The 10,000-nt window shown below is 43.8% G+C and overlaps 1 protein-coding gene across 3 annotated transcripts in view; it reads right to left on the bottom strand.

Annotated features, from left to right (window-relative positions):
- Positions 1-10,000, bottom strand: part of elf1 (E74-like ETS transcription factor 1) — a 163,951-nt gene that overhangs the window by 81,588 nt on the left and 72,363 nt on the right. Inside the window, exon 1 of one of the 3 annotated variants that reach the window (XM_061891938.1) lies at positions 2,055-2,160. The exons of the other annotated variants lie outside the window; for them this stretch is intronic. The gene's annotated coding sequence lies outside the window, so the exon portion shown is untranslated. Of the gene's footprint in view, positions 1-2,054; positions 2,161-10,000 lie in introns of those variants that run through there. 3 annotated transcript variants of the gene reach the window in all.

The raw sequence follows: 10,000 nt of genomic DNA, 5'->3' as shown, positions 1-10,000 counted from the left end.
TGGCAGTTGTAGCTGAAATCTATGCTGGTCTACCTGAATCCCTCATTTTCCACTTCTTAATCAGCGTTTGAACACTGCTGATTGGCATTCTCAATTCTTTGGATATCTTTTTATACCCTTTTCCTGTTCAATTACCTTTTCTCGCGGATCCTTTGACAATTATTTTGCCTTCCCCATGACTCAGAATCCAGAAACATCTATGCAGCACTGGATGAAAGATGCAATGGTCTGTCAGAAGCCCAGAAACTCACTAACCTTTTACACACACATTAATTACAAACAAGCAGGTCACAGGTGAGGATTGGAACCTTGGTTAGCCATTCAAACCTGTTTGTCTCAACTTTTGTTCATGTTATCGGATCAAAGTCACTGGGGTATGTAATAGGGATGCACCGATTAATCGGTAACCGAATATATTCGGCCGAATATGGCGAAAAAAAGCCACATTCGGCCTTCGGTGGAATGAGTTAAGAACAAGGCCGAATAGTGGCGTGTGACGCAATTGTTTGAGGCAATGACGCAATCAACCAACGTGCGGTGACGTTGGGATATGTTGTGTACCTGTATAAGTGTATGAGGTTACAAGCATACACTTATTGAGATTTAGTGGGGCCTCTGTTTACATTATTAGCCTGTTGTGTAGGCTACCTGTATAAGTGTATGAGGTTACAAGCACACACTTAATTGAGATTTACTTGAGCCTTCTGTTTACATTATTAGCATATCTACTGTGGCTAAGCAGGCTTTTGCCAAAAGGACAATAATTCATTTGTTGTGGGTTCATCCACTTTAATGCACTTTATTTTTTTTTTGGAATGCATGTTTTGTTTGAAGGCCTAATATAAAGAAATGATAAATGGGTTGTACTTGTATAGCGCTTTTCTACCTTCAAGGTACTCAAAGCGCTTTTGACACTACTTCCACATTTACCCATTCACACACACATTCACACACTGATGGAGGGAGCTGCCATGCAAGGCGCCAACCAGCACCCATCAGGAGCAAGGGTGAAGTGTCTTGCTCAGGACACAACGGACGTGACGAGGTTGGTACTGGGTGGGATTTGAACCAGGGACACTCGGGTTGCGCACGGCTACTCTCCCACTGCGCCACGCCGTGAAAAACTGTGCTTTTTTTGAAAAGCAAAGGCTACTGGAATATTAAAAAAATGTCAATATTCAATAAAAAAATACTTTATTTGAAAAATATGTCTAAATATTTATTCTAGGCTATTTATGCAATATGAAAAAAATTTGTGAAAAACTGCATTCATTATTCGGTATTCGGCCTTCGGCCAAGCGTTTAAGTTTTATTCGGCTTCGGCCACAAATTTTCATTTCGGTGCATCCCTAGTATGTAAACTTTCGATCAGGGTCATTTGGGTACTTTCTTTTGTCATTTTGATTTAAAAAGAGTAGACACAGTTGTTTGCCAATACAAAGCTTTACAAAACCATTAAGCATTAGTGGAAGAAAGGTTTTTGTGTTATTACTCATATTACAAAGCACAGCATGCCTCACCATGCAACTGCATAAATCTGCAAATGTATTAAATTTTTTTCAATTAATTTATTGAATTATTCTTTCCTCAAGGCCTTAACCCATCACGGGTTTCCATATCATTTGACTGAGTAAACGTGTGTGTACAATGTAGTCATTGTACGGTATGGTTCACTAACACCGTGCCTTGCAAACAACGCACAACATGCCTAACCGTGCAACTGCATATCACAAGAAGAGGGGAGTGCAACAATAGGGCAGAGAGCCAGACTAAAGAAGATGCTGGCTAACAGCATCTCCAGCCGCCTAATAGCATCTGGAGCAGCAGCAGGCCCATCGGAGCCTTGCGTCAGAGGGGCATCCGGGCCGCCGCGCTGTGCCAGGGCTAGAAAAGATGGCTGGAATTTAATCTCATCTCCTGCAAACCTTGTACTTTTCCACTCAGCCTCGGAGGGAGAAGGCTCCATAATCAACAATCTGAGAAGCACTGCTGGATGCACGCAGACACAAGGAGTAAAATATGACCGGTAAGAAAAGTAAAGCCCACAAACTGACCTGTGAATTTGGCAGCGGCAGGAAAAGCGTCGCCGAGGAGCGGCTTTCTGCGACTTCCTGTCTGTTAAACCACGCTCACAGCAACCATTTCACTCTCGGCATGGAAAGTTCTCTACGCCCTCCTGCTTCCTTTTTGAGTGGCTCTCGCGTCGTGTCGTTTCCACTCGGATCGCCTCGGAAAGAAATAGGCAACGACAGGTGCTCTGCCATACAACGTCTCATTCCAAAATCTGAGAAATCTTTTTAAACCCGCAACTTAGCATCCTGGTGTACACACCAAACACACACAACACACAAGTAATGTGAGGAGATGGGCACGTCGCCATGGGTCTGCAGCACTTTTTGCAACAATTATAAAGTACAAAACATAGTAAAATATCAAGGAAAACCGCTCGGCTGATTGAGCGGCCGTACCAGCAACTAGAGGGTTCCAGGTTCAGGTCAGGACTCTGTGCAGGCCAGTCAAGTTCAACCACACCAGACTCTGTCATCCATTTAAAGAGCATTTTTTTATTGGGGCTCCAGTACTCTGGAATGCCCCTTGTCAATGTCGTTGAGCCATTGTAATTCATCCCAAAGGTGTTCTATCGGGTTCAGGTCAGGACTCTGTGCAGGCCTGTCAAGTTAAACCACACCAAACTCTGTCATCCATTTATAGAGCGTTTTCTATTGGGGCTCCAGTACTCTGGAATGTCCCTTGTCAAAGTCGTTGTGACGTTCTAATTCATCCCAAAGGTGTTCTTTCGGGTTCAAATCAGGACTTTGTGCAGGTCAGTCAAGTTCAACCACACCAGACTCTGTCATCCATTTATAGAGCGTTTTCTATTGGGGCTCCAGTACTCTGGAATGCCCCTTGCCACTGTCGTTGTGCCGTTCCAATTCATCGCAAAGGTGTTCTATCAGGTTTAGGTCAGGACTCTGTGCAGGCCAGTCAAATTCAACCACACCAGACTCTGTCATCCATTTATAGAGTGTTTTCTATTGGGGCTCCAGTACTCTGGAATGCCCCTTGTCACTATCGTTGTGCCGTTCTAATTCATCCCAAAGGTGTTCTATCGGGTTCAGGTCAGGACTCTGTGCAGGCCAGTCAAGTTCAACCACACCAGACTCTGTCATCCATTTATAGAGTGTTTTCTATTGGGGCTCCAGTACTCTGGAATGCCCCTTGTCACTATCGTTGTGCCGTTCTAATTCATCCCAAAGGTGTTCTATCGGGTTCAGGTCAGGACTCTGTGCAGGCCAGTCAAGTTCAACCACACCAGACTCTGTCATCCATTTAAAGAGCATTTTTTTATTGGGGCTCCAGTACTCTGGAATGCCCCTTGTCAATGTCGTTGAGCCATTGTAATTCATCCCAAAGGTGTTCTATCGGGTTCAGGTCAGGACTCTGTGCAGGCCTGTCAAGTTAAACCACACCAAACTCTGTCATCCATTTATAGAGCGTTTTCTATTGGGGCTCCAGTACTCTGGAATGCCCCTTGTCATTGTCGTTGTGACGTTCTAATTCATCCAAAAGGTGTTCTATCAGGTTAAAATCAGGACTCTGTGCAGGCCTGTCAAGTTCAACCACACCAGACTCTGTCATCCATTTAAAGAGCGTTTTTTTATTGGGGCTCCAGTACTCTGGAATGCCCCTTGTCACTGTCATTGTGCCGTTCTAATTCATCGCAAAGGTGTTCTATCAGGTTGTCAGGACTCTGTGCAGGCCAGTCAAGTTCAACCACACCAAACTCTGCCATCCATTTATAGAGAGTTTTCTATTGGGGGCTCCAGTACTCTGGAATGTCCTTTGTCACTGTCGTTGTGCCGTTCTAATTCATCGCAAAGGTGTTCTATCAGGTTGTCAGGACTCTGTGCAGGCCAGTCAAGTTCAACCACACCAGACTCTGTCATCCATTTAAAGACCATTTTTTTATTGAGGCTCCAGTACTCTGGAATGCCCCTTGTCAATGTCGTTGAGCCATTGTAATTCATCCCAAAGGTGTTCTATCGGGTTCAGGTCAGGACTCTGTGCAGGCCTGTCAAGTTAAACCACACCAAACTCTGTCATCCATTTATAGAGCGTTTTCTATTGGGGCTCCAGTACTCTGGAATGTCCCTTGTCAAAGTCGTTGTGACGTTCTAATTCATCCCAAAGGTGTTCTTTCGGGTTCAAATCAGGACTTTGTGCAGGTCAGTCAAGTTCAACCACACCAGACTCTGTCATCCATTTATAGAGCGTTTTCTATTGGGGCTCCAGTACTCTGGAATGCCCCTTGCCACTGTCGTTGTGCCGTTCCAATTCATCGCAAAGGTGTTCTATCAGGTTTAGGTCAGGACTCTGTGCAGGCCAGTCAAATTCAACCACACCAGACTCTGTCATCCATTTATAGAGTGTTTTCTATTGGGGCTCCAGTACTCTGGAATGCCCCTTGTCACTATCGTTGTGCCGTTCTAATTCATCCCAAAGGTGTTCTATCGGGTTCAGGTCAGGACTCTGTGCAGGCCAGTCAAGTTCAACCACACCAGACTCTGTCATCCTTTTATAGAGCGTTTTTTATTGGGGCTCCAGTACTCTGCAATGCCCTTTGTCAAAGTCGTTATGCCGTTCTAATTCATCCCAAAGGTTTTCTATCGGGTTCAGGTCAGGACTCTGTGTAGGCCAGTCAAGTTCATCCACACCAGACTCTGCCATCCATTTATAAAGAGTTTTCTATTGGGGATCCAGTACTCTGGAATGCCCCTTGTCAATGTCGTTGTGCCGTTCTAATTCAACCCAAAGGTGTTCTATCGGGTTCAGGTCAGGACTCTGCGCAGGCCAGTCAAGGATGTAGGGCTGGGCGATAAATCGATATATAGTGGGTTTGTCTCTGTGCGATATAGAAAGTGACTATATCGTGATATTGGAGTATACGTTCTCACGCAGTTGCTTTTGGCTGCTGGCATTACACTGCTTGTGTTTCCCACTCTTTCTTGTCTCTCCTTCTCACAGACAGCAAGCGCTCCTTCTTACATACGTCACATACGTTTACGCCCTCGCTGAGCAGAGAGGTAGCAACATGGGCAACATTAGCTGTGGTGCGGGTGGTAATACGAGAGAAAGAAAGTATATGTATATGTATATATATAGATACATACATTTACATATATATATATATATATATTAGGGGTCTGGGGAAAAATCGATTCGAATACGAATCGCGATTCTCACGTTGTGGGATTCAGAATCGATTGTCATTTTTGTTAAAATCTCTTTTTTTCTTTTTTTTTTTCTAATCAATCCAACAAAACAATACACAGCAATACCATAACAATGCAATCCAATTCCAAAACCAAACCTGACCCAGCAACACTCAGAACTGCAATAAACAGAGCAATTGAGAGGAGACACAAACACGACACAGAACAAACCAAAAGTAATGAAACAAAAATGAATATTATCAACAACAGTATCAATATTAGTTATAATTTCAGCATCCCTCATTGACATTATCATTAGACATTTATAAAAAATGTAAAAAAAGAACAATAGTGTCACAGTGGCTTACACTTGCATCGCATCTCATAAGCTTGACAACACACTGTGTCCTATGTTTTCACAAAGATAAAACAAGTCATATTTTTGGTTCGTTTAATAGTTAAAACTAATTTACATTATTGCAATCAGTTGATAAAACATTGTCCTTTACAATTATAAAAGTTTTTTGTTTTTTTAAAATCTACTACTCTGCTAGCATGTGAGCAGACTGGGGTAGATCCTGCTGAAATCTATGTATTGAATGAATACAAAATCCTTTTGAATCGGAAAAATATCGTTTTTGAATCGAGAATCGTGTTGAATCGAGAAAAAAAATGGATATATAATCAAATCGCGACCCCAAGAATCGATATTGAATCGAATCGTGGGACACCTAAATATTCACAGCCCTAATACATATACATATATATATATATATATAGGCTTCACGGTGGGAGAGGGGTTAGTGCGTCTGCCTCACAATACGAAGGTCCTGCAGTCCTGGGTTCAAATCCAGGCTCGGGATCTTTCTGTGTGGAGTTTGCATGTTCTCCCCGTGAATGCGTGGGTTCCCTCCGGGTACTCCGGCTTCCTCCCACTTCCAAAGACATGCACCTGGGGATAGGTTGATTGGCAACACTAAATTGGCCCTAGTGTGTGAATGTGAGTGTGAATGTTGTCTGTCTATCTGTGTTGGCCCTGCGATGAGGTGGCGACTTGTCCAGGGTGTACCCCGCCTTCCGCCCGATTGTAGCTGAGATAGGCGCCAGCGCCCCCCGCGACCCCGACAGGGAATAAGCGGTAGAAAATGGATGGATGGATGGATATATATATATATATATGTATACACACACACATATACACACACACACACACACACACATATATATATATATATATATATATATATATATATATATATATATATATATATATACCTGATCATCAACTGCTGTTTTTTTGCAGAAGTGTGAACAAGTCCTGTTCTATTCTTTTAAAGAGCATATCAAAGCTTGAAAGGAAAGAAAACGACTTCTCTATTCTGTGAAAGAACATATCAAAGTGCGAAAGGATAGAGCCGACGTTTGTGACCCACCCCCAGGGGACTTCCTAACGCACGACACTAAAAAGCGAATGATTTTTGAGCAACAGGACTCTTGCCTTCACATAATCCAGTCCAGAGTGCCTGTGTAAGTACGTTTCATTTGTCCATGCAAATAAATGTAACTGATTGAGTCTTGAAATACTTGTCTGATAACATTCCTTTTCCCTTTGATTTAACAGCGAACACGCGGCGAGGTGGGACAGACAGAGCCGAGGTCTTTGGGAGTCCCCGCCAAACACTAAGTAGCAAAACCTTCAGAACACGGAACTTATATTCACTGGAATTCTACATATGTGTTGCATTGAAGCCAACACATGAAAGCCCCCCCCAAAAAAGTACCCCCCTATCCTCTTAGCGGTGTATTTCTTTCAATGTGGCAACAAACCACGTGTGACAAGCACAGGAAATTGCAGATAACTTCTTTGCGTCTTTAAAAAAAAAAAAAAAACAGCTCAGACGTTACACTTGCTTGGAGGCAGCATCTGGATTTTGTCAGTAGAAGTTTGCCCAGTCATGCAGTCAGCATCCAAAAATCATTTTGGAACCGATACTGTTATTTTTATATGCGTCCGCTTATTATTGAACAGGGGCAAAGGTTAGGGTTTGTAAAAAAAATGCAATAACCTTTTTTGCAAACCAATCAATTTGATAGATGGTAGGGGTAATTAATTAATTAATTAATTAATTAATCAATATCCCTGTAATTTGTAATTTGGGTAGAATGGCAAGCAAACTTACAGTTGGTACAAAATGCGGCTGCTAGACTTTTGACAAGAACAAGAAAGTTTGATCACATTACGCCTGTACTGGCTCACCTGCACTGGCTTCCTGTGCACTTAAGATGTGACTTTAAGGTTTTACTACTTACGTATAAGATACTACACGGTCTAGCTCCATCCTATCTTGCCGATTGTATTGTACCGTATGTCCCGGCAAGAAATCTGCGTTCAAAGGACTCCGGCTTATTAGTGATTCCTAAAGCCCAAAAAAAGTCTGCGGGCTATAGAGCGTTTTCATTTCGGGCTCCAGTACTCTGGAATGCCCTCCCGGTAACAGTTCGAGATGCTACCTCAGTAGAAGCATTTAAGTCTCACCTTAAAACTCATTTGTATACTCTAGCCTTTAAATAGACTCCCTTTTTAGACCAGTTGATCTGCCGTTTCTTTTCTTTTTCTTCTATGTCCCACTCTCCTTTGTGGAGGGAGTCCGGTCCGATCCGGTGGCCATGTACTGCTTGCCTGTGTATCGGCTGGGGACATCTCTGCGCTGCTGATCAGCCTCCGCTTGGGATGGTTTCCTGCTGGCTCCGCTGTGAACAGGACTCTCGCTGCTGTGTTGGATCCGCTTTGGACTGGACTCTCGCGACTGTGTTGGATCCATTATGGATTGATCTTTCACAGTATCATGTTCTCATATGTTCTCATAGTCATCAGTATCATCAGTATCACAGTATCATGTTCTCATAGTCATCATTGTCACCGACGTCCCACTGGGTCATTATTGTCACCGATGTCCCACTGGGTGTGAGTTTTCCTTGCCCGAGGATGTCGTAGTGGTTTGTGCAGCCCTTTGAGACACTAGTGATTTAGGGCTATATAAGTAAACATTGATTGATTGATTGAACCCTCCCGGATTTTCCGGGAGACTCCGGAAATTCAGCGCCTCTCCTAAAAACCTCCCGGAAGAAATTTTCTCCCGAAAATCTCCCGAAATTCAGCGGAGCTGGAGGCCACGCCCCCTCCAGCTCCATGCGGACCTGAGTGGGGACAGCCTGTTTTCACGTCCGCTTTCCTACTATATAAACACACTCAGCCTGCCCAATCACGTTACAACATCTACGGATTTGAATAAAAAAACTGCACACACAAGGAGACAAAGCACAAGAACGAGGACGTTACAGCCCTGGCGACGCCGTCTGTAATAGAGTGGTTCTATGTTGTCTGTCGCCATCTCCTGGTGAATGTTGGCTATATCGTTATGGGGTTGCATTTTGATTGGCCAACGATTTATGTGGTGTTGCGCACCTGACGGCAAGTGACTCTCGCCAGTACGCAAATGGCAGAACAAAGGTTACTCAAATAGTGAAAGGTAAGTGTTGTTTTTTTTTTTTTTTAGTAACCAGCAAACACAGTACAGTTAGTAGAACAACTGTGTTTTTATTACTGTGTATTTGATAGGTGCCGTCTGAAATTCAACTATTCATTTTATTTATATCCATCCATCCATTTTCTACCGCGTATCCCCTTTTGGGGTCGCGGAGGGCGCTGGCGCCTATCTCAGCTACAATCGGGCGGAAGGCGGGGTACACCCTGGACAAGTCGCCACCTCATCGCAGGGCCAACACAGATAGACAGACAACATTCACACTCACATTCACACACTAGGGCCAATTTAGTGTTGCCAATCGCAGTGGGAGAGTGGCCGTGCGGAACCCGAGGGTCACTGGTTCAATCCCCACCTAGTACCAACCTCGTCACGTTCGTTGTGTCCTGAGCAAGACACTTCACCCTTGCTCCTGATGGGTGCTGGTTAGCGCCTTGCATGGCAGCTCCCTCCATCTGAGTGTGAATGTGTGTGTGAATGGGTAAATGTGGAAGTAGTGTCAAAGCGCTTTGAGTACCTTGAAGGTAGAAAAGCGCTATGCAAGTACAACCCATTTATCATTTAACCTATCCCCAGGTGCATGTCTTTGGAAGTGGGAGGAAGCCGGAGTACCCGGAGGGAACCCACGCATTCACGGGGAGAACATGCAAACTCCACACGGAAAGATCCCGAGCCTGGATTTGAACCCAGGACTGCAGGACCTTCGTATTGTGAGGCAGACGCACTAACCCCTCTTCCACCGTGAAGCCCTATTTTATTTCTATATGTAATATAATAAATATATATATATAGCTACAATTCACTGAAAGTCGAGTATTTCATACATACATACATACATACGTATATATATATATATATATATATATATATATATATATATATATATCACGCCCCCAACCACACCTCCGCTCCACCCCCGACCACGCCCCCCCCACCCCCCACCTCCCGAAATCGGAGGTCTCAAGGTTGGCAAGTATGATGGCAAGTCTTCTCTGAATATTCAGAACTTTTGTTTACAGGCCATATTCGTGGAGAACAGAAAACTGGTTGTTAAGGATGTCTCAACAGCGCCTCTGCTGGTTTAAGCCAACTACAGCGCTCCTTTATGCAACAGCACCAACATGGAAACAGGAGTTCAGAATATTCTCCCGTTCAAGTCCATATTTTGGATTTGAGCCAATCAAATGAAGGGTGTCTGCTTCTTTTTTTTTTACACCCGATGCCCCAGCAGGCACAAGACAT

This window comes from Nerophis ophidion, linkage group LG29 (assembly GCF_033978795.1).
Source record: "Nerophis ophidion isolate RoL-2023_Sa linkage group LG29, RoL_Noph_v1.0, whole genome shotgun sequence".
In the NCBI taxonomy this organism is placed as follows: Eukaryota; Metazoa; Chordata; class Actinopteri; order Syngnathiformes; family Syngnathidae; genus Nerophis; species Nerophis ophidion.
This window is presented reverse-complemented; position numbering and strand designations above follow the sequence as displayed.